The sequence below is a fragment of the Leopardus geoffroyi genome, chromosome B1 (genome assembly GCF_018350155.1).
Source record: "Leopardus geoffroyi isolate Oge1 chromosome B1, O.geoffroyi_Oge1_pat1.0, whole genome shotgun sequence".
Taxonomy (NCBI): Eukaryota; Metazoa; Chordata; class Mammalia; order Carnivora; family Felidae; genus Leopardus; species Leopardus geoffroyi.
Genome location: NC_059327.1, coordinates 53,389,054 through 53,412,188, shown reverse-complemented (window position 1 = coordinate 53,412,188; position 23,135 = coordinate 53,389,054). Strand labels below are relative to the sequence as shown.

The 23,135-nt window shown below is 35.5% G+C and overlaps 1 protein-coding gene across 3 annotated transcripts in view; it reads left to right on the top strand.

Annotated features, from left to right (window-relative positions):
• The first annotated feature begins 1,897 nt into the window (after positions 1 to 1,897).
• The window catches only part of ADAM29 (ADAM metallopeptidase domain 29), a 77,867-nt gene continuing 56,629 nt past the window's right edge, over positions 1,898 to 23,135 (top strand). For 2 of the 3 annotated variants that reach the window (XM_045462594.1, XM_045462580.1), the window contains exons 1-2: positions 1,899 to 1,982; positions 19,722 to 19,827. The gene's annotated coding sequence lies outside the window, so the exon portion shown is untranslated. Of the gene's footprint in view, positions 1,983 to 19,721; positions 19,828 to 23,135 lie in introns of all 3 variants that reach the window. The other variant, XM_045462589.1, reaches the window with a different exon arrangement.

Genomic DNA, 23,135 nt, shown 5'->3' with positions numbered 1-23,135 from the left:
CCATCTAAACAAAGCAATTGCTTTTGAAATTAGTGTTGTGAGTCATATAATAAAAGACACACGAGTTATTGTTTTGACTTATAAGCATTTTGTTCATAAAAACTGATTACAATAATTATGCAAAAATGGAAATAGGAGCTTAGCATTTAGCTTTATTTTCTAATTAACTCTATGATTTATTACATCACCCAACTCTCTTACACAGCTGGTGGTCAAGGAATTTCCAGAGAAAATGGCTTTGTTTAAGACACAGGGTTGGAGGGGTGCCTGGATGGCTCAGTCTGTTAAGCCTTTGGCTCTTGTTTTCTGCTCAGGTCATGATCTCATGGTTCGTGTGATGGAGCCTTGCATCAGGCTCATGGAGCCTACTTGGGATTCTCTGTCTGCCCCTTTGCCATTACTCATGCTCTCTCTCCTTCCCTCTCTCTCTCAAAATAAATAAGTAAACTTAAAAAAAAAAGGCACAGTATTGAAAAACACTTTAGATTTACTTCAATCAAAATGGTAGGAAAACTGCATACAAAAACAGCTCCTGGGTTCTGATGTCATATCGGAAATGTGGAGAATTGGATAGTGTTCCCTCTTACTTTACAATAAGAAAAACACCTTGAAAAACTGCAAGTTCACAATGTTCCCATCAGATAATGAAAGCTGCAAAGGGAAAAAAAATTAAAATAAAATCAGGAATGTTGGAAGCATTCTCAGGGAGAAACAAGATCCAGGAATTTGCTTACTTGAGACATAAAATATTGAACGGAGCGTAAGCTGGTAAAAAGGATCAGCTAGAAGATTTTAACTGATTGCTAACATCCGAGTGCGGGTGAGCATGAAAGCTGTAAGCCACATGGGACAAATATGTTCACACGCCTTTATAAGCTTTTCCTACACACACCCCACCAGATACATACAGAGATGATTGGAGATGAGATATATATATTTTTGTTTTTTCTTAAGAAAGCTTCCCTGATGGTGCTGTCTGGGGAGTGAAAAAGCATGCACTGACTAATGGTCACCTAGTCTCATCTTCTCTGTTTCCTTATGGAAGCAAAGCCTTAATATGCAAAACCTGTTGCCTGAGGGTACAGGTGGGAACCCAATGCAGTTGTGAGGGAATAAGGCCCTTACCCAAGGGCAAAACACAAACTCAGCCCAACATTAGCTCTGGAGGAGGGGCATGGACCTTTGTGAAGGCTTCACATCTGGGACTTGTGTTTATATAGTACCTAACTAGAATTGCAGCTTAACCAGAAATTCAGAGAATGACCCCCACCTCTCTAGCTCTTGACCACCACACTAACAAGATTTGAGTAAAAATAAAAGTGGAATATATTTAGGAAAGATGTGAGAGATCTGTTCGGCTGAGCAGCACAGAGTGGAGAATAAATGTGAAATTTCATGTAGGAAAAGAGTAAAGCTAGAATTGACAGTGAAACTATTAAATCCTACTTAGCAAAGGCAGAAGCCTGTCCTTTAAAATCTTTCTTGCAGACTCTTTTTTAATTCATCAATTATATGTACTTTGAACAGAAAGAGTATTAGATAAATAATTGCACTCTGTTAGCTCAGAAATAACAGGGACAAAAATAAAGGGGGGGGGCGGGAATTGATGAAGTTTCTCCAAGGGGAAATCAAGTGACCAGTTTTCTTTTACCTCATAGGGTCCAATTTCTCTAAATAGTTAAGGAAATCTTGAAAGTTTTTGATTGATATGCCCTATGACACCTGGCATCTATCCTAACACTCTTACTCAACTTCTCCCTGGGAGCCAGCAACTATCATATGCTGGGTACCTGTAATAACCATCAAACATTTTGTATGTCCCAGCCCAACTGTTACCATCAGACCTTTAACTGAGAAACATTCTTTCCTCCTTTGTGACATCACATCCACTAACTAAATAGGGTGGTGTAGGGGATTTACTGTAAAACAGATACTCTCCTGATGGCCTACTGCTGAACATTCCTGAGGACTCTCATAATCAGGTCATAGATAATTTAAACATTGATTTACTTGTATTCTTAATGGAAGTTGAAAGTCTAAGGAGTAATCATATTTCTGGGCATAAATTATGCTGGTTTTCCAACATATTTGGACTGAACCAAATATTCAGACCGAACCCTGCTAACATCTACTTGCATCCTTCCCTCTAACACCAGAAACAAAAGAGCACCAAAATCAATGCAATGAAAATCTAATAGAGAGATTAGTCATTGGACACCTTGTACTTTTCCTTATAATGCTTGTATTGTCTGGGGTAAAAAAATCCAAAGGTCAGAGATATATATTTATTCAGAATCTCAGCAGTATAAATGTAATAATCATTTCCTACTTACCTATAGTATCAAATCCAAATATTCTCTTATCTTTAGTGTACCATAAGGCTGCATATTTCATAGCTTTAAGTCTGTTTTCTGTTCTTTTAGCATCTTTTTTTTATTCAAAGAGTCATTTCTTTCCTTCCTCCTGGGAAAGCCAAAGTCCTCAACGAGGATTTCAAGAGTATTTCCAATATTTTATTTTTTATCTCATGTATCAATTATCTTTTGTTGTACTCTAAAATTCACTTGAGCTCTGGAACCAATTCTATCTATCTATTTATTGTTTTATCTCTAGTAGGCTATATACTTTCTGAAGAGAAGTTAGTATTTTGTTAAAGTTTATTCTTTGGAACATAATTTATCCCAAAGAGAGATATTTCTCACTCCTGAAAAATTGTAACACGTCAGAAATTTCCTAGGTTTGTAACTAAGAGATCACACAGATGATTCCTAAGTCTCACTGGAAGGCAATGTGTTCCAAGGGTGTTCATTTCCTATTGCTGCACAACGAATTAGCACAAATGTAGGTGCTTAAATCAACATACACATATGTCACAATGCCCATGGGTCAGAAGTCCAGACAAGGCTAGATGGGCCCTTTGCTCATGACTTTGAGAACTGAAATCAAGACATTAGCCACATTACAGTTCTCTTCTGAAGCTTGAGGTGCTCCTCCCAGCTCATTAGGTTATTGACAGAATTTAGTTCCTTGTGGTTATCGCATTGAGGTCCTCTGCTTTTAAAAGCTGCTGCTACCCACTGGCAGCTCTACATCCTACTTCTCTTCTTCCAAAGAAGAAGGGAAGTTTATGACTCCTTAAACACTGTTTCTTAAGTATCTAATAGCTTTATTAAAACACCCATTAAAAAGTTTATTACAATATCCCTAGACATCTAGATTTAATCGTGTTTGTTAATTAAATCTTAAGATGAAAACCAGAAAATATCAGGCAGGATACATTGTCACAGATCTCGATTCACCACTAGAATATGACTACTTCCCAGAGGCAAAAATATGGCCAAGTGACAGAATTTGTTGTGGTCCCAATAGCTTCCTGGCTAGGTAAAAAGAAGAGGGTTTATATGTACACAATAGTAGAAAAAATTTGGGGATGGTTTATCATTTCAGAAAGCTTTAGAGAAAATAAAAGTGCTTAACCTAAGAAAGGATCCTAATTTAGAATGGTCAGCAAATTGTAGGCATTTAATAGCTCTAATGGTTTTCAATAAACTGGCTATTTTCAAGATAGAAGTCCCTTCAAAAAGATATTAAAGCAAAAGAAAATGCCCTGGTTAATCATTATGCCAAACAGTCCTCACCAAAATCTCACTTCTCTCTCTCTCTCCCTTTCTCTCTCTCTCTGTCTCTCTCTCTCTCTCTCTCTCTCTCTCTCTCTCTCTCACACACACACACACACACACATCTATGCAGAAATTCAAAAAGAATATTATAAAATATTATACACTGCCATCCTTTTGTTCCAGAGTTACAAAAAGACATATATTAATGGCTGCTTGTGACCTCAAATGAAATCTTGAAAAAATTTTACATGTCACTACCCACACATTTAGGACAAATTGCTCACTGTACTCAATCAACATTAGTGAAGAAACAGACTTCATTGCCTATTGTTGATGAGTGATGCCAAAAATGTACGATACTGTTGACAAACCTGTGAGGAAATTTTAACCAAAAACAGATCATTGGGTGGTCCCCAATAACTGATATTCAGTTGGCAGTACAAAAGCTTACTGGCTATTATCCAAAAGCTAGACAAGTATGTGTTACTTTGTTAAATGGTTATCTACCTTAAGGTTAGTAGCTGGGGACATCATCCATTTTCTCCCATCACTTTTAACTCTCAAAAGAAGAGTTAAATGAATTCAAGAATGAGATAAACTAGGTGTGCCTGGGTGCCTCAGTTGGTTTAGGGTCTGACTTTGGTTCAGGTCATGATCTCATAGTGAGTTTGAGCTCCTCGTTGGGCTCTGTGCTGACAGTCAGAGCCTGGAGCCTGCTTCGGATTCTGCCTCTCCCTCCATCTCTGCCCCTCTTCTGCTTGCACATTGTCTCTCACTCTCTCTTTCAAAAAAAAAAAAATAATAAAATAAATGAGATAAACTAGACCTTAATTTTAGGAAGCAAATCCTAACCACTTAAAGAAAATTCTGGATTTTTGTTTTCTGTTCAAGCCTATTCACTTCATTTTTAAATAAAAGAACCTGAAATAGGGTGGATTCTACATGCTGTGGTTCAGAGACTAGACAGGGAGAGCTAGACAATGCCACCAACTCTTGGCCAAAATTATTACTTAATTGGACAGAAGCAGTAGTTCAGAATAGACCCATTTTAGATATAATACTGACTTTTGAGAGTGAATATATGTAATTTTAGGAGAAGACTATAGTGCTTGCATGCCTAGAGGTTTCTCTGGCATTTTTATTTTATTTTATTTTACTTTATTTTATTTTACTTAATTTTACTTATTTTTATTTATTTATTATTTTTTAAATGAAATTTATTGTCAAATTGGTTTCTATACAATACCCAGTGCTCATCCCAACAGGTACCCTCCTCAATGCTCATCACCCACTTCCCCCTCCCTCCCACCTCCATCAACCCTCAGTTTATTCTCAGTTTCTAAGAGTCTTTTATGATTTGGCTCCCTGCCTCCCTGGTTTTTTTTTCCTTCCCGTCCCCCATGGTCTTCTGTTAAGTTTCTCAGGATCCACATAGGAGTGAAAACGTATGGTATCTGTCTTTCTCTGTATGACTTATTTCACTTAGCATAACACTCCAGTTCCATCCATATTGCTACAAGGTAGTATTCCATTGTGTATATAAACCACAATTTCTTTATCCATTCATCAGTTGATGGACATTTAGGTTCTTCCCATAGTTTGGCTATTGTTGAAAGTGCTGCTATAAACATTGGGGTACAAGTGCCCCTATGCATCAGCACTCCTGTATCCCTTGGGTAAATTCCTAGCAGTGCTATTGCTGGGTCACAGGGTAGATCTATTTTTAATTTTTTTGAGGAATCTCCACACTGTTTTCCAGAGCGGCTGCACCAGTTTGCATTCCCACCAACAGTGCAAGAGGGTTCCCGTTTCTCCATCTCCTCTCCAGCATCTATAGTCTCCTGATTTGTTGATTTTAGCCACTCTGATTGGCATAAGGTGGTATCTCAGTGTGGTTTTAATTTGTATTTCCCTGATGAGGAGTGACATTGAACATCTTTTCATGTGCCTGTTGGCCATCCGGATGTCTTCTTTAAGAAGTGTCTATTCGGGGCGCCTGGGTGGCGCAGTCGGTTAAGCGTCCGACTTCAGCCAGGTCACGATCTCGCGGTCCGTGAGTTCGAGCCCCGCGTCAGGCTCTGGGCTGATGGCTCAGAGCCTGGAGCCTGTTTCCGATTCTGTGTCTCCCTCTCTCTCTGCCCCTCCCCTGTTCATGCTCTGTCTCTCTCTGTCTCAAAAATAAATAAACGTTAAAAAAAAAAATTAAAAAAAAAAAAAGATGTGTCTATTCATGTTTTCTGCCCATTTCTTCACTGGGTTATTTGTTTTTCAGGTGTGGAGTTTGGGGAGCTCTTTATAGATTTTGGATACTAGCCCTTTGTCCGATATGTCATTTGCAAATATCTTTTCCCATTCCATCAGTTGCCTTTTAGTTTTGTTGATTGTTTCCATTGCTGTGCAGATGCTTTTATCTTCATGAGGTCCCAATAGCTCATTTTTGCTTTTAATTTCCTTGCCTTTGGAGATGTGTCGAGTAAGAGATTGCTGTAGCTGAGGTCAGAGAGGTCTTTCCTGCTTTCTCCTCTAGGGTTTTGATGGTTTCCTGTCTCACATTCAGGTCCTTTATCCATTTTGAGTTTAATTTTGTGAATGGTGTAAGAAAGTGGTCTAGTTTCATTCTTCTGCATGTTGCTATCCAGTTCTCCCAGCACCATTTGTTAAAGAGACTGTCTTTTTTCCATTGGATGTTCTTTCCTGCTTTGTCAAAGATTAGTTGGCCATACTTTTGTGGGTCTAGTTCTGGGGTTTCTATTTTATTCCATTTGTCTATATGTCTGTTTTTGTGCCAATACCATGCTGTCTGGATGATGACAGCTTTGTAGTAGAGGCTAAAGTCTGGGATTGTGATGCCTCCCACTTTGGTCTTCTTCTTTAATATTACTTTGGCCATTTGGGGTCTTTTGTGGTTCCATACAAATTTTAGGATTGCTTGCTCTAGCTTCGAGAAGAATGCTGGTGCAATTTTGATTGGGATTGCATTGAATGTGTAGATAGCTTTGGGTAGTATTGACATTTTAACAATATTTATTCTTCCAATCCATGAGCACGGAATGTTTTTCCATTTCTTTATGTCTTCTTCAATTTCCTTCATAAGCTTTCTATAGTTTTCAGCATACAGATCTTTTACATCTTTGGTTAGATTTATTCCTAGGCATTTTATGCTTCTTGGTGCAATTGTGAATGGGATCAGTTTCTTTATTTGTCTTTCTGTTGCTTCATTATTAGTGTATAAGAATGCAACTGATTTCTATACATTAATTTTGTATCCTGTGACTTTGCTGAATTTATGTATCAGTTCTAGCAGACTTTTGGTGGAGTCTATCAGATTTTCCATGTATAATATCATGTCACCTGTAAAGTGCAAAAGCTTGACCTCATATTTGCCAATTTTGATGCCTTTGATTTCCTTTTGTTGTCTGATTGGTGATGCTAGAACTTCCAACACTGTGTTAAACAACAGCGGTCACAGTGGACATCCCTGTCATGTTCCTGATCTCAGGGAGAAAGCTCTCAGTTTTTCCCCATTGAGAATGATATTAGCTGTGGGCTTTTAATGAATGGCTTTTATGATGTTTAAGTATGTTCCTTCTATCCCGACTTTCTTGAAGGTTTTTATTAACAAAGGGTGCTGAATTTTGTCAAATGCCTTTTCTGCATTGATTGACAGGATCATATGGTTCTTATCTTTTCTTTTATTAATGTGATGTATCACGTTGATTGATTTGCTAATGTTGAACCAGCCCTGCATCCCAGGAATGAATCCCACTTTACCATGGTGAACAATTCTTTTTGTATGCTGTGAATTTGATTTGCTAGTATCTTATTGAGAATTTTTGCATCCATATTCATCAGGGATATTGACCTGTAGTTCTCTTTTTTTGCTGGGTCTCTGTCTGGTTTGGGAATCAAAGTAATGCTGACTTCATAGAACGAGACTGGAAGTTGTCCTTCCCTTTCTATTTTTTGGAATAGCTTGAGAAGGATAGGTATTATCTCTGCTATAAATGTCTGGTAGAATTCCCCTGGGAAGTGATCTGGTCCTGGACTCTTATTTGTTGGGAGATTTTTGATAACTGATTCAATTTCTTTGCTGGTTATGGGTCTGTTCAAGTTTTCTATTTCTTCCTGTTTGAGTTTTGGAAGAGTGTGGCTGCTTAGGAATTTGTCCATTTCTTCCAGGTTGTCCAGTTTGTTGGCATATAACTTTTCATAGTATTCCCTGATAATTGCTTGTATTTCTGAGGGATTGGTTGTCATAATTCCATTCTCATTCATGATTTTATCTATTTGGGTCATCTCCCTTTTCTTTTTGAGAAGCCTGGCTAGAGGTTTATCAATTTTGTTTATTTTTTCAAAAAACCAACTCTTGGTTTCATTGATCTGCTCTACAGTGTTTTTAGATTCTATATTGTTTATTTCTGCTCTGATCTTTATTATTTCTCTTCTTCCACTGGGTTTGGAGTATCTTTGCTGTTCTCCTTCTAGTTCCTTTAGGTGTGCTGTTAGATTTTGTATTTGGGATTTTTCTTGTTTCTTGAGATGGGCCTGGATTGCAAAGTATTTTCCTCTCAGGTCTGCCTTCACTGCATCCCAAAGCATTTGGATGGTTGTATTTTCATTTTCATTTGTTTCCATATATTTTTTTTTTAAATTTTTTTTTTCAACGTTTATTTATTTTTGGGACAGAGAGAGACAGAGCATGAACGGGGGAGGGGCAGAGAGAGAGGGAGACACAGAATCAGAAACAGGCTCCAGGCTCTGAGCCATCAGCCCAGAGCCTGACGCGGGGCTCAAACTCACGGACCGCGAGATCGTGACCTGGCTGAAGTCGGACGCTTAACCGACTGCGCCACCCAGGCGCCCCAGTTTCCATATATTTTTTAATTTCTTCTCTAATTGCCTGGTTGACCCATTCATTCTTTAGAAGGGTGTTCTTTAACCTCCATGCTTTTGGAGGTTTTCCAGACTTTTCCCTGTGGTTGATTTCAAGTTCATAGCATTGTGGTCTGAAAGTGTGCATGGTATGATCTCCTTTATACTTATTAAGGGCTGTTTTGTGACCCAGTATGTGACCTATCTTGGAGATGTTGCATGTGCACTCGAGAAGAAAGTATACTCTGTTGCTTTGGGATGCAGAGTTCTAAATATATGTCAAGTCCATCTGATCCAATGTTATCATTCAGGGCCCTTGTTTCTTTATTGATCCTCTGTCTAGATGATCTGTCCATTGTTGTAAGTGGAATATTAAAGTCCCCTGCAATTACCACATTCTTATCACTAAGGTTGCTTATGTTTGTGATTAATTGTTTTATATATTTGGGTGCTCCCGTATTTGGCCCATAGACTTTTATAATTGTTAGCTCTTCCTGATGGATAGAGCTGTAATTATTATATAATGCCCTTCTTCATCTCTTGTTACAGACTTTAATTTAAAGTCTTGTTTGTCTTATATAACTATGGCTACTCCAGCTCTCTTTTGACTTCCAGTAGCATGATAGTTAGCTCTCCATCCCCTCACTTTCAATCTGAAGGTGTCCTCAGGTCTAAAATGAGTCTCTTGTAGACAGCAAATAGATGGGTCTTGTTTTTTTATCCATTCTGATACCCTATGTCTTTTGTTTGGAGCATTTAGTCCATTTACATTCAGTGTTATTATAGAAGGATATGGGTTTAGAGTCTTTGTGATGTCTGTAGGTTTCATGCTTGTAGTGATGTCTCTGGTACTTTGTGGTCCTTGCAACATTTCACTCACAGAATCCCCCTTAGGATCTCTTGTAGGGCTGGTTCAGTGGTGATGAATTCCTTCAGTTTTTGTTTGTTTGGGAAGACCTTTATCTCTCCTTCTATTCCGAATGACAGACTTGCTGGATAAAGGATTCTCGGCTGCATATTTTTTCTGGTCATCACATTGAAGATTTCCTGCCATTCCTTTCTGGCCTGGCAAGTTTCAGTAGATAGGTCTGCCACTAGTCTTATCGGTCTCCCTTTAAATGTTAGAGTGTGTTTATCTTTAGCTGCTTTCAGAATTTTCTCTTTATCCTTGTATTTTGCCAGTTTCACTATGATATGTCATGCAGAAGATCAATTCAAGTTACATCTGAAGGGAGTTCTCTGTGCCTCTTGGATTTCAATGCCTTTTTCCTTCCCCAGATCAGGAAAGCTCTCAGCTATGATTTGTTCAAGTACACCTTCAGCCCCTTTCTCTCTCTCTTCTTCTTCTGGAATTCCTAGGATACGTATATTGTTCCATTTGATTGCATCACTTAGTTCTCTAATTCTTCCCTCATGGTCCTGGATGTTTTTATCTCTCTTTTTCTCAGCTTCCTCTTTTTCCATAATTTTATCTTCTAATTCACCTATTCTCTCCTCTGCCTCTTCAGTCTGTGCTATGGCTGCCTCCATTTTATTTTGTACCTCATCTATAGCCTTTTTTAGCTCCTCATGACTATTTCTTATTCCCTTGATCTGTGTAGCAATAGATTCTCTGCTGTCCTCTATGCCTTTTTCAAGCCCAGCGATTAATTTTATGACTAATATTCTAAATTTTTGTTCCGTTATATTGCTTAAATAGTTTTTGATCAATTTGTTAGCTGTCGCTACTTCCTGGAGCTTCTTTTGAGAATTTTTCTGTTTTGTCATTGGGTAGTCCCTGCAGTGGCTCCAAACTGCAGGGCCCTTCCCCTGTGCTGTCCATAGAAACTTGTGTTGGTGGGCGGGGCCACAGTCAGACCAATGTCTTCCCCCAGCCCAACACTGGGGCCACAGTCAAACTGGTGTGTACCTTATCTTCCCCTCTCCCAGGGGCAGGACTCACTGTGGAGTGGTGTGGCCCCTGTCTGGGCTACTTGCACACTGCCAGGCTTGTGGTGCTGCTTTAATGGGATCTGGCATATTAGCCAGGGTGGATCCACAAGGTGCACAGGGACAGGAGGGGCAGGCTTAGCCCGTTTTGCCTTCAGTGGTCCCCTGTGGGAGGGGCCCTGCAGCACTGGGAAGGAGGAAGACCTGTGGGAGGGATTGACCCACAGAAGCACAGCATTGGGCATTCACGCAGTGCAAGCAAGTTCGGTGACTGGAACTGGTTTCCTTTGGATGTTCTGCTGGGGGATGGGAGAGGGAGATGGTGCTTGCCAGCACCTTTATTCCCCAGCCGAGCTGAGCTCTGTCTTCAGTGTCTCAACAACCTTCCTCCTGGCATCCTTTCGACCTCCCCACTCTTTCAGAACAGAGCTGTTGACTATAACATTCCAGATATTAAGTCCCGCTGGCTACCAGAACACACTCCATCTGGCCCCTCTGCTTTTGCAAGCCAGACTGGGGGTTCTGCCTTGCCTGGTGGGCTGCCCCTCCACCACCCTGGCTTCTTCCCACCAGGCCATGTAGCACGCACAGCCTCTCTGCCGTTCCTACCCTCTTCCAAGGACCTCTTGTCTACCTCTTTGGCATTTTTAATATTACTAAGAATGTTCTGGGAAACAAGGAATTATTAAATTGAGTGCTTCAGCTAAAACTCCCATATTGGTTCTTCAGACTCTTTGGATTAGGAAACAATGAGGTGAGTAGTTGCATATTGATGATGACACAATTGTTTGTTTGTTCATAAGAAAGAAATTCAGCAACAACTTAGATCCTGCTCCAGGAGTATATTTGTCAAAGTGCCGTTGTAACTACCCAACTTAAGCATAATAGTAGAGATCAGTGTTTAAAGAACTATTGTTGAAAACTAGCATCTCTGGTAGTAGTACCCATCATTTTGTGTTTTTAACAAGTTTAATAAGGGACTAGTAGGCAAACTTAAGTTTGAGGATCATTGGTATACAAAAGATAACAATGGTTTTTTTTTCCACAGAAGGCAATTATTGCCCTTTTATACTCTAGCAATATCAACAACAGTACATTGTTTTTCATGTACTAAGCTAAAAGTGAGGAAAACAATAGATCAATTTTGTCAACTTAGATAAATCAAATATAAGCAATTACAAATAACTAAGTAATCAATGTCTATATCTTTAGAATCTAAAAGTGAACTTAAAAACATCAAAGAAATGTTCTAAAAAATGTAAACTGCTCTACTAGTTTTCAAGAAAATAACTTTTGGGGTATACATTATATATACTTGACATGGTCTTCTGCAATAATAGAATATCCAAAATTGTTATCTAATTAAGTAAAGATATTTCAATGGGCCATGAAATGACAGGCTGTGGAACAGGGGTTGAATAATAATTATGTATATATAGAGTGCATATCTATAGATTGATCTTAGAAAACATATAGACAAAAATATCAATTGACATTAATATATAGGATTCCCTTCAATCATAAACGAACATTGACACTTAAACATTATGTTTATATCACAGATATGTAAAAGGAGAACATTCACTCTCACATTAGAATGAATGATACTCATAGGAGATAAGAATAAAATAAAGATATATATCACTACCAAAGTGATCAGTGAAGTACAAACTTCATGTCTGAGTGTTGTATATTCAACCTGTATACTCTATGTTAACTTAGGATCTATATTTAATCTTTGACAGGTATGACAACTCACAAAACAAGTACTATACAAATATAATCTATGAGACAAATAACTGAATAGATACACATCATCCTGTTAATAATTGTCACTAATGGGAAGAAGTATGAGATTAAGAATAAGAAAAGAGTTTTCATTCTTTAGAAATCTGAATTGTTTAAAAATGAGCATGTATCCTTGAGTTACTTTTTTAAATTTTAATGACAATTAAAATATAATTATGATTTAGATATCCAAATATATTTACATAGATACTTGGTAATGTTCCAAGAAAATATTTGGTCGACTTAAAAAGATATCGGTGTTAGGGGTGTCTGGGTGGCTCAGTAGGTTAAGGATCTGAATCTTGATTTTGGTTCAGGTCACAATGCCAGGGTCATGGAATGGAGCCCCTCATGGGGCTCTATGCCCAGTGTGGAGGCTATTTGGGATTCTCTCTCTCCCTCCTTCTGCCCCTCTCCCCTGTTCATGTTCTCTCAAGATATCTCTGTTAAATACCATAAAAATCAATGCAATATCTGTCTTTCTGTCTGTCTCTATCACTCTCTCTCTGAACACACACACACATACACACACACACTAAATAAAAAGATTTTTTCTTAATCTTCAAAACATATACAAAATAATTATATTATGAAACTTTTGTTTGAAAACCAGTTAAATTTGTCTCTAATAATTTATAGCTTTCAATGGTATAAATGAATACAATCCAGAAATTATTTCCTATGAAAATAAGATTTATACATGAGAATTGCTCTGGAAGAAAACTTATCTTTTTCACAATGGGGATGATTATAAAGTTAAAAGTACAACATTGTTGCAAATGGAATTATGAAGAATAAGGGTAAAATAAGAGTAAAAAAGTGCTTAAATGAATGGTAATATGAGATCATTTGCAAACATAGGATTTTTAACTCCCAGAAGCCACTTTAAGGAGAAATGATTAATGGTCCTTAAAATTCATTTTATGTAGTGTTATATTGTTATACACTTAACTATAATACCTCTTTTTTCATATTAATATATAACAAAAGATAAAAATGTTAAATGATGCTTTTCCACAGAGTACTAAAAGATATATACAGAGTGACATCAAAAAGGGGAGTTACAGAAACAACTATTTATATAATAATTATATATATTTTCCTGCAGGAGTAGCTGTGGTGTTTTTGGTAATTATTTATTAGTAACTAACATGGGCCATAGAACAACCAGGGCCATCCCTAAATGTATCTTTGTCTCATAAACCAGTGGCAACTCTCTTTATGCTTAGCACACGCATTTTGTATTGCCATACTTAAATATTTCCAATGAGCTATTTTTAAATGTGGAAAAGTTTCTTCAGTTTTTTAATTGAAGTATAGTGGCATATAACATTATGTTAGTTTCATGTGTACAATATAATGATTCAATATTGCAAAATAACCACTGCAATAAGTCTGTCATCTGTCACCATCTGTCACCATACATAAGCAAACTAGTGTGAGTGTGTGTGTGTTTGTGTGTGTGTGTGTATGTGATGAGAACTTTTAAGAAATACTTTCTTAGCAACTTTCAAATGTGTACTTCAGTGTTATAAAATATAACCACCATGCAGTGCATTACATCCTCATGACTATTTTATAAATGAAAGTTTGTATCTTTGGACCCACTTCATCCATTTCACCCATCCCATACCTCTGGAAACCATCAGTTTGTTGTCTTTATCTATGAGCTTTTTTGTTTGTTTTGGGAGATTTTAAATTTTTATTATTGTTAGTGTTTATTATTATTATTATTCCACATACAAATGAGAATAATATGGTTTATCTTTCTTTGTCTAACTTATTTCACCTAGCATAAAGCTGTCAAGGTCTATCCGTGTTGTTAAAAATAGCAATGTGTGTATATGTATATACACCACATTTTCTTTACCCATTTATTCATTGATGGACACTTAGACTGTTTCCATATCTTGGCTATTATAAATAATACTACAATGAACATAGGGGTGCATGAATATTTTTGAGTTAGTGTTTTTGTTTTCTTTGGATAAAAGTTCAGAAGTGGAATTGCTATATCATATGGTAATTCTATTTTTAATTTTTTTGAGGAAACTTCACATTTTTTTCTATAGTAGTCGCACCAGTTTATATTCATACCCACAATGCATAAGGGTTCCCTTCTCTCCACATCCTTGCCAACAGCTTTTTATTTCTTGTCACTTTGATAAAACCATTCTAACAGGTGTGAGGTAATATCTCTTGGTTTTGATTTGCGTTTCCCTGATAATTAGTGATGTTGAGCACTTTTCCATGTACCTATTGGCCATCTGTATGTCTTCTTTGGAAAAATGTTCACTCAGGTCTTCTGCACATTTTTAAATGTGATTGTTTTTTGCTATTGAGTTGTATGGATTCTTTATATATTTTGTATGTTAACTCCTTATCAAATATATAAAAAAAAATATTTCATCCCATTCCAGTTTTCCTTTTCATTTTGTTGATGTTTTCTTTTCCAGTGAAGAAGCTTCTTAGTTTGATATGGTTCCACTTGTTATTTTCTGCTTTTGTTGCCTTTACTTTTGTAGTCAGATCCCAAAAAATCACTGCCAATACTATATCAAAGAACTTGCAGCGTATGTTTTCCTCTAGGAGTTTTATGATTTCAAAATATACATATCCAAGTCTTAAACCCATCATGAATTATTTGTGTATGCTTAAGATATGGGTCCAGGTTCATTCTTTGGCACATGGCTGCCAAGTTTTGCCAACATCATTTATTGAAGAAACTGTCCTTTTCTCAGGGTATATTCTTAATTCCTTAATCATAAATTAATTACCCATATACGCATGGGCTTCTGAACTCTATTCTGTTCCATTGATCTATGTGCTTATTTTTATGCCAATATCATACTGTTTTGAGTCTATGGATTTGTAAATATAGTTTGAAATCAAGGAATGTGATACCTCTAGTTTTGTTCTTTTTCAAGATTGTTCTGGCTATTTGGAGTCTTTTGTGAGAGAAGATATTTGCAAATGACATATCTGATAAAGAGTTAGCATCCAAAGTATATAAAGAACTTATACAATTTAATGCTCCAAAAAAAAGAATAATCCAATTGAAAGCTGTTTTTAAATATATATAAAAAATATTGACAAGCCTCTAGCTAGATTCGCCAAGAGTCTTGGTTCTCTATCCTGTTCCATTGATCCTATATGTTTACTTTTGTGCCAGTACCACACTGCTTTGATTACTACAGCTTTGTAATATAACTTGAAGTCTGGAATAGTGACACCTTCAGCTTTGCTTTTCTTCTTCAAAGTCACTTTGGCCATTTGGGGTCTTTTGTTGTTCCATATAAATTTTAGTGTTTTTTTGTTCTATTGTGAAAAATGCTGTTGGTATTTTGATAGGGATTACATTAAACCTGATTGCTTTTGTAGTATAAACATTTTTAAAAAATATTTGTTCCTTCAATCCATGAGTATGGAATATCTTTCCATTTCTTTGTGTCGTCTTCAATTTAAGAAATAGGCAGCAGAAATGAACAGACATTTCTCCAAAGAAGACATCCAGATGGCCAACACACAAATAAAAAGATGCTCAACATCATTTATCTTCAGGGAAATGTAAGTGAGATATCACTTCACACCTGTCAGAATGGATAAAATCAAACACACAAACACACAAAACAGTACGTGTTGGCAAGGATGTGGAGAAAAAGAAACTCTTGCACTGTTGGTGCAATCACTCTGGAAAACAGTATGGAGGTTCCTCAAAAAGTTAAAAATAGAACTACCCTATGATGTAGCAATTGCACTAATTCACTCCCAAAATACAAAAACAGTAATTCAAAAGGATACATGTACCCTTATGTTTATAGCAACATTATTTATAATAGCAAAATTATGGAAGCAGCCCAAGTCTCCATCGATAGATGAACGGATAAAGAAGATGTGATATATACACATAATGAAATATTATTCAGCCAAAAAAAGAATGAAATCTTGCCATTTGCAATGACATGGATGGAGCTACAGAGTATAATGCTAAGCAAAGTCAGTCAATCAGAGAAAGACAAATACCATATGATTTTACTCATATGTGGAAGCTAAGAATAAACAAACAAATGAGCAAAGGAAAAAAGAGAGAGAGAACCAAGAAATGGACTCTTAGCTATAGAGAACAAACTGACGGCTACCAGAGGGGAGGTTGGTGAGAAGGGATGGGTGAAATAAGCAATGGGGATTGAGGACTACACTTGTCATGGTGCACACTGGGTGTTGTATGGAATTGTTGAATCACTATACCGTATGCCTGAAACTAAGATAACACTGTAAACTATACTGGAATTCAAAATAAAATTTAAAAAGACCCAACTTTTAGTTTAATCGATTTTTTTAGTTTCTATTTTGTATATTTATGCTCTTTGTTAATCCCTTCCTTCTGCCAACTTTGAATTTTGCTTGTTCTTATCCTACTTCCATTAGATGTAAAGTTAAGTTGTTTGTGATTTTTCTAGTTTCTTGAGGCAGGCATTTATTGCTATGAATGTAACTCTCAGAATTGCTTTTGCTGCATTCCATAAGTTTTGGTATGTTTTATTTCCATTTTCATTTGTCTTAGGGTATTTTTATTTACCTTTTGACTTGATTTTGACATATATTTAGATTTTATAGTTTTGTTTTGTTTTGTTTTTTGGAAATGATTTCTACTTTCATACCACTGTGGTCCGAAAAGATACTTAATATAATTTCAGGATTCTTAAATTTATTAAGACTTGCTTTGTGGCCTAACCTGTGATATATCCTGGAGAATGTATATTCAGTTCTTTGGGATGGAATGTTTTGTAAATATCTGTTACATCTATCTGGTCCAACATGTTATTTGAGGCTGATATTTCCTTATTGGTTATCTATCTGGACTACCTCTCCATTGATATAAGTGAACTATTAAAGTCCCATACTAACATTGTATTGCTGTCTTTTTCTCTTTTTAGTCCTGTTAACATTTATGTATGTAGGTGCTTCTATGTTGGATGCATAAATGTATACAAATGTAATATCGTCTTGTTGGAATGACCGCTTTATCATTATATAATGTCCTTCTTTGTCTCTTATTATAGTTTCGTTTCAAAGTCTATTTTGTCTGATGTAAGTATAGCTACCCCAGCTTTCTTTTGGTTTTCATTTGCATAGAAGATATTTTTCCATACCTTCACTTTCAGTCTGTGTGTGTCCTTAAATCTGATGTGAGATTTTTGTAGACAGCATATAGATATAGACAGGTCTTTTTTTTTTTTTTTTTTCCAGCCATTAAGCTGCACTATGTCTTTTGATTGCAGAATTTAGTCCATATACATTTAAAGTAATTATTGATAGGTATACACTTACTGACTTTTTGTTCATTGTTTTCTGAATGTATTGTAGTTTCTCTCTGTTTCTTTCTTCTAGTTCTCTTCATTTGTGGTTTTATGGCCTTCTTTAGTGATATGCTTAGATTCCTTTCATTTTATCTTTGTGTGACTGCTATAGGTTTTACGTCATCATCATGAGGATTATGTATAACATTTATTATAGTCCATTTTAAATTGATAACAATTTAAGTTTGAATGAAATCTAGAGCTTTACATTTTTACTCTCTCCAACACTTTAGGTTTTTGATGTCACATTTTGCATTTTTTACCTCGTGGTTGCCTTAACTCATTATTGTAGTTATAGTTATTTTTGCGACTTTTATCTTTTAACCTTTATATTAGCTTTATATGTAATTAATTTACTACCTTTACTATATATTTACCTTTACCAATGAGATTTATACTTTCATATATTTTCTTGTTACTAGTTAACATCCTTTCTTTTTTAGCTTAAAGAAGTTCCTTTAACATTAATGGTGATGAACTCCTCTAACTTTGCTTGTCTGAAAATTTTTTTTATCTTCCCTTCAATTCTGAATGATAACTTTTCTAGGTAGAGTATTCTTGGCTGGAAGTTTTTTGTTTTTTGTTTTTTGTTTTTTTCTCAGTATTTTGAATATACTGTGCCACTCCCTTTGGCTTGTAAAGTTTCTGCTGAAAAATCTGATGTTAGCCTTATGACCTTTCCCTTGTTCATAAAAAATTATTTTTCCCTTACTGGTTTAAGATTCTCTCCCTGTCTTTAACTTTTGACATTTTAATTATAAGGTGTCTTGGTGTGGATCTCCTCAGGTTCATCTTATTTAGAATAGTCTGGGCTTTCTGGATGGATGTCTGTTTCCTTCTCCAGACTAGGGAATTTTTCCATCATTATTTATTCAGATAAGGTTGTTTTTTTTTGTTTTGTTTTGTCTCTTTCTCTCCCTTTTCTCCTTTTGACATCTCTATAAGCCTTGTTGTTATCCCATAAAGTTTTCTTTCTTTCTTTCCTTTTTTTTATTTTTTTTATTTTTTTTGTGTGAAAGAACACAAAGTAAAAAAAAAAAAAAAACTACCATTTTGCCAGATATAATGAAATTATTGGTTTAGAAAGGATTATCAGTAAGTCCAAAAATTATTAGAAGAATGATTTGTAATAAAAAAAGACTTTTGTATGGTTCTAAAACCATTCTACAAAGACTACTTTTGTTAGATTCTGTTTCGACAAGCTTGTTACAAAGAACATTTTGAGGATAAGTGGGAATTTGAATATGCACTGGATATTAGATGGTTTAAAAATAATAATAATTGATTTTGTTAGATCTAATGTTATTTTGACTATGTAGGAAAATACTTCTTCAGAGATGCTTATAAAAGTATATGGAATGGAATGTCATATTTTTCATAATTTGCTTTAAAAAAAGTTTTAAAAAATTTTTAGAAATTTAAAAGTCCTTGTTATATATGCAATGGTAGCATATTTAAAAATAGAAACTATAACACTCATACAAAACAAACAAGAAAATAACTTTTCAGTTTAGCTCTGAAAAAAATGATTATTACATGTCATCCAAAATGGATGGAAGTTCAAGGAAATGTGTTTGTTTTTTTTTAAAAGTGAAAAATGAATAAACTAGATAAGAAAAGAAACAATAAAAAAGAAGAGACAAATAGTAGGTAAAAGGTACTAACTGAGGAAGTGAGATAAAAGATAAGGTAAAAGATAGTAGATAGTTTCTACAAAGTAAGAAGGGGAAACAGTCTTTGAAAGCTGATCATCTGTATCTGACCTTCTGAAACGTAGAAGCAGAGGATATTGACGTACAGTATACAAAAGATGATTTTTCTCATGGCACTGTGATATGTGTATAGGTAGCTAATGTTCTGAACAAAAACACAGAATAATGGCATTATTCTCACTCTTAAATGCTCTTCTTGTAAAACCCTTTTGTATAGGAATCAATTCCTTTATAGTATAGCTCTCACAACACCTTCTCATGGACCTCTGCCAGCCCAGTGAGGTAGATATTTTCCTTTATGCACAACATATGTTCCTATTCCCTTTTCCCAAATATGCTGGGTTTGTAGAGAAAATCACATAATGCTTACCCTAAAACGTGTTGTTTACATACTATACATATCTCGTTTCATACCAAATGTTCTTATCTATTCCTCATAGAGTGGTGCAACCCTCCTCAGCTCTCCTCCCACCACTTCCCTAAGATATCTCTTTGATCCTATCTTGAGACACTTTCAAGAAAAGAAGTTATGAAGATAATCATGAGGTAACATTTTATGAAATAGTTTCCAAATTTTTCTTCCCCAACTTTTTTTTCCTCCAGCCCTCCAATGAGTTATCAATTTAAATCACAGAAGTTACTTAGAAAGTACTCTGTTTTACATTCATTGTTTATATCTGGAGTCAAGCCAGTTTCATTTTCCAACCTGGTAGAATTTTGGTAGAATTTAACCCAGTCTTGTGCAAACAATATATATATATTTTCTGTATCGTATAAAACATTTTTAAAAAATGTTTTAAATGTTTATTTATTGTTGAGAGAGAGAGACAGAGCGTGACTGGGGGAGGGGTAGAGAGAGAGGGAGACACAAAATCAGAAGGAGGCTCCAGACTCTGAGCTGTCAGCACAGAGCCTGATGTGGGGCTGGAACTCACAAACCGTGAGATCATGACCTGAGCTGAAGTCAGACGCTTAACTGACTGAGCCACCCAGGTGCCCCTCTTATGAAACTTTTCTTGATGTAAGATATTTTTTTAACAATATGTATTTTCTCTATGTAAGTTTTAGAGCATGAAATCATTTATATACTTCAGGTTAAAAGGAAGATTATTATAAATCTTCAATCCAATATGGTAAATAAATATCTTTTCTGCATATTTTGAGAATAATACTCTTAGTTAATTGAAATTGTTCTTTTGGTTTTATTAGTCACATTGGAAAGTGCTTAAGTATTCTGTATTTAAATAATAATAATAATAATAATAATGTTAAGAAATAAAATGGTAAAGTACATTGGTCATTTCTACGAACCAAAAATATACAATGTGATTCATTTTTGATGGAGCAACTTCTAGTCAAACCATAAAGAAAACAGTGTGAGAATGTCAGTATTGTATTTTCCTGCTGATGTTTTGAGTATTTTAGAATGTTGAAGTCTAAAGTTGTTTTCAAATAAATAGTAAATGGATATGTTTTTGAAAAAATAATTGAAGAAATATGTTACCCTGTTATAGTATTTAAGTAGGATCCATGATCTAAAATGAATTGGTAAATGCTAAAATTAAAGCATTAAATGTAAAAAAAAATTTCTTTTGTAACAATAAAATTATATGTTTTAAAATTAGTTGATTGCTTATATTTCTCTCTAAAATGCTTGCCCCAGGATGATATTTTTTCCTTAAAAAATATGTAAAATTTATTAGTTGTACCCAAACATTATATGAGATATTTATTAATTTTTTCTAATTATATTTAATTTTTAAATAGAAAATGTAAATTCTCTAGAGGGTGCATGTAAAATTGCAGATAATTTTACAAATAGCAGAGATAAAATGAGATTTTGAATGTACATGTATAAATAACATTTACATAGTATTTGGTGCTTCATTTTATGAGTGTAATCATTAGAGACATATATATGTGATATCTAAAATAACCTTAGTTATAATTTTGAAATAAACTAAGCAAATACTTAAATATAATACAGTGCTTTTTAATTAAAAAATTTCTTTTTAATCTTTATTATTTTTGAGAGAGATAGAGACAGAGCATGAGCAGGGGAGGGGCAGAGAAAAAAGGAGACACAGAATCTGAAGCAGACTCCAGGCTCTGAGCTGTCAGCACAAAGCCCCGTGCGGGCCCTGAACCCACGAAAGTGAGTTCATGACCTGAGCTGAAATTAGATGCCCACTGACTGGGCCACCCAGGCACCCCAAATATAATACAGTTTTTAAATTAGATTTACATCTAATTTGGATATGCACATAGCATGATTTTGTTATTTGGCAAGAAATAGTATTCCATATCATATATTGTAAATTATGTGATACTAATATATTTTCTTGGGATATTTTATATGTATTGAACATTTAACAAACCTTTATTAAATATCCAATGTGTGGAAGGCATGTTATTAACTGTTATAGTGGATATATATAGAAATAATTTCTATGTGTGTGTTTGTGTGCATGCTCCCCTGTGGTCAAATTTTAAAAGAGCTTCTAAGCTACAAGAGTCAAAGGAAGGTTTCAATAAAAGGATTTTAATTTTCACATGGAGTTCTAAATATACAATAAAAATAGAAAGAAATAAATCCACTAGATAGCCAGACTCAAGCAGTTATGGTAACAATTAATTTGAATATGAGACCCAAATGGAATCACTCTATTAATTGTCCAACTAATACATTAACCCATGATTATTCTTTCTAACCTTTAGGACCTTGATTTGGTAGAAGCGAATGTTAGTATCAAATTCCTTAAATATTTCAAAATGTGAAGACAAATTCAAACCATATATAAACTTTAAACAAAGAACTGAAATGTAACTGTCACCAGGGAATATTAATAAACACAATGTAAATAAAAAACAATGTTTCCATTTAAGTCTGTTAATAGTGGTAGCTAATTAGTTGAAATGTCCCTACAGATCAGATCATAAGCAGCTTAAGTTCTAAAAATATCATGGCAGACTTGTGGCTTTGTCTCTAGCATATTAAGAACCTAAAAGTTGTCACACACGATTTTTCAACAAGAAAAAAGATTAAAAAAAGATAAACAAACTGAAATCAGTGACTTTTTTGGGAGCCATCAGAGAGTTGGAGTCACAGAACAAACTGTCATCTGAACTCTAGAGACAGGCAAATATAGGGGGTCACACCTAGGATCTGCTTACTTGGAGCAGAAGTTACTTAAGCCATAAACTGGTAGGAACATTTTAAGAGTAATTTTGATGAATTCTAGGGCCTTATTTTGAGAGAGACAGAGAAAGTGCGAGCGGGGGGCGGGGGGCAGATAAAGAGGAAGAATCTCAAGCAAGCTCTGCACTGTCAAAGCCTCAATGGGGAAAAAAAAAATATTTGAACAGTCTCATCAAAGCAAATACAAATAGCAAACAACCAGAGGAAAATATTCTCAACAACTCTTGTCATTAGGAAGTTGCAGATTGGGGCGCCTGAGTGGCTCAGTCGGTCAAGCGTCCGACTTTGGCTCGGGTCATGATCTCAGGGTTTGTGAGTTCCAGCCCCACATCGGGCTCTGTGCTGACAGCTCGGGGCCTGGAGCCCCCTTCAGATTCTGTGTCTCCCCCTGTCTGCCCCTCCGCCGCTTGCACTCTGTCTCTCACATTGTCTCAAAAATAAATAAACATTGAAAAAAAAAAAAAAAAAAAAAAAAGGAAGTTGCAGATGAAAACAAAAAAATACTGTTACATACATCTAAGAATGGATAAAATCCAGGGGCACCTGGGTGGCTCAGTCTGTTTAGCATCCGACTCTTGATTTCAGCTAGGTCATGATCTCATGGTTTGTGAATCCAAGCCTTGTACCAGGCTCTGTGCTGACAGTATGGATCCTG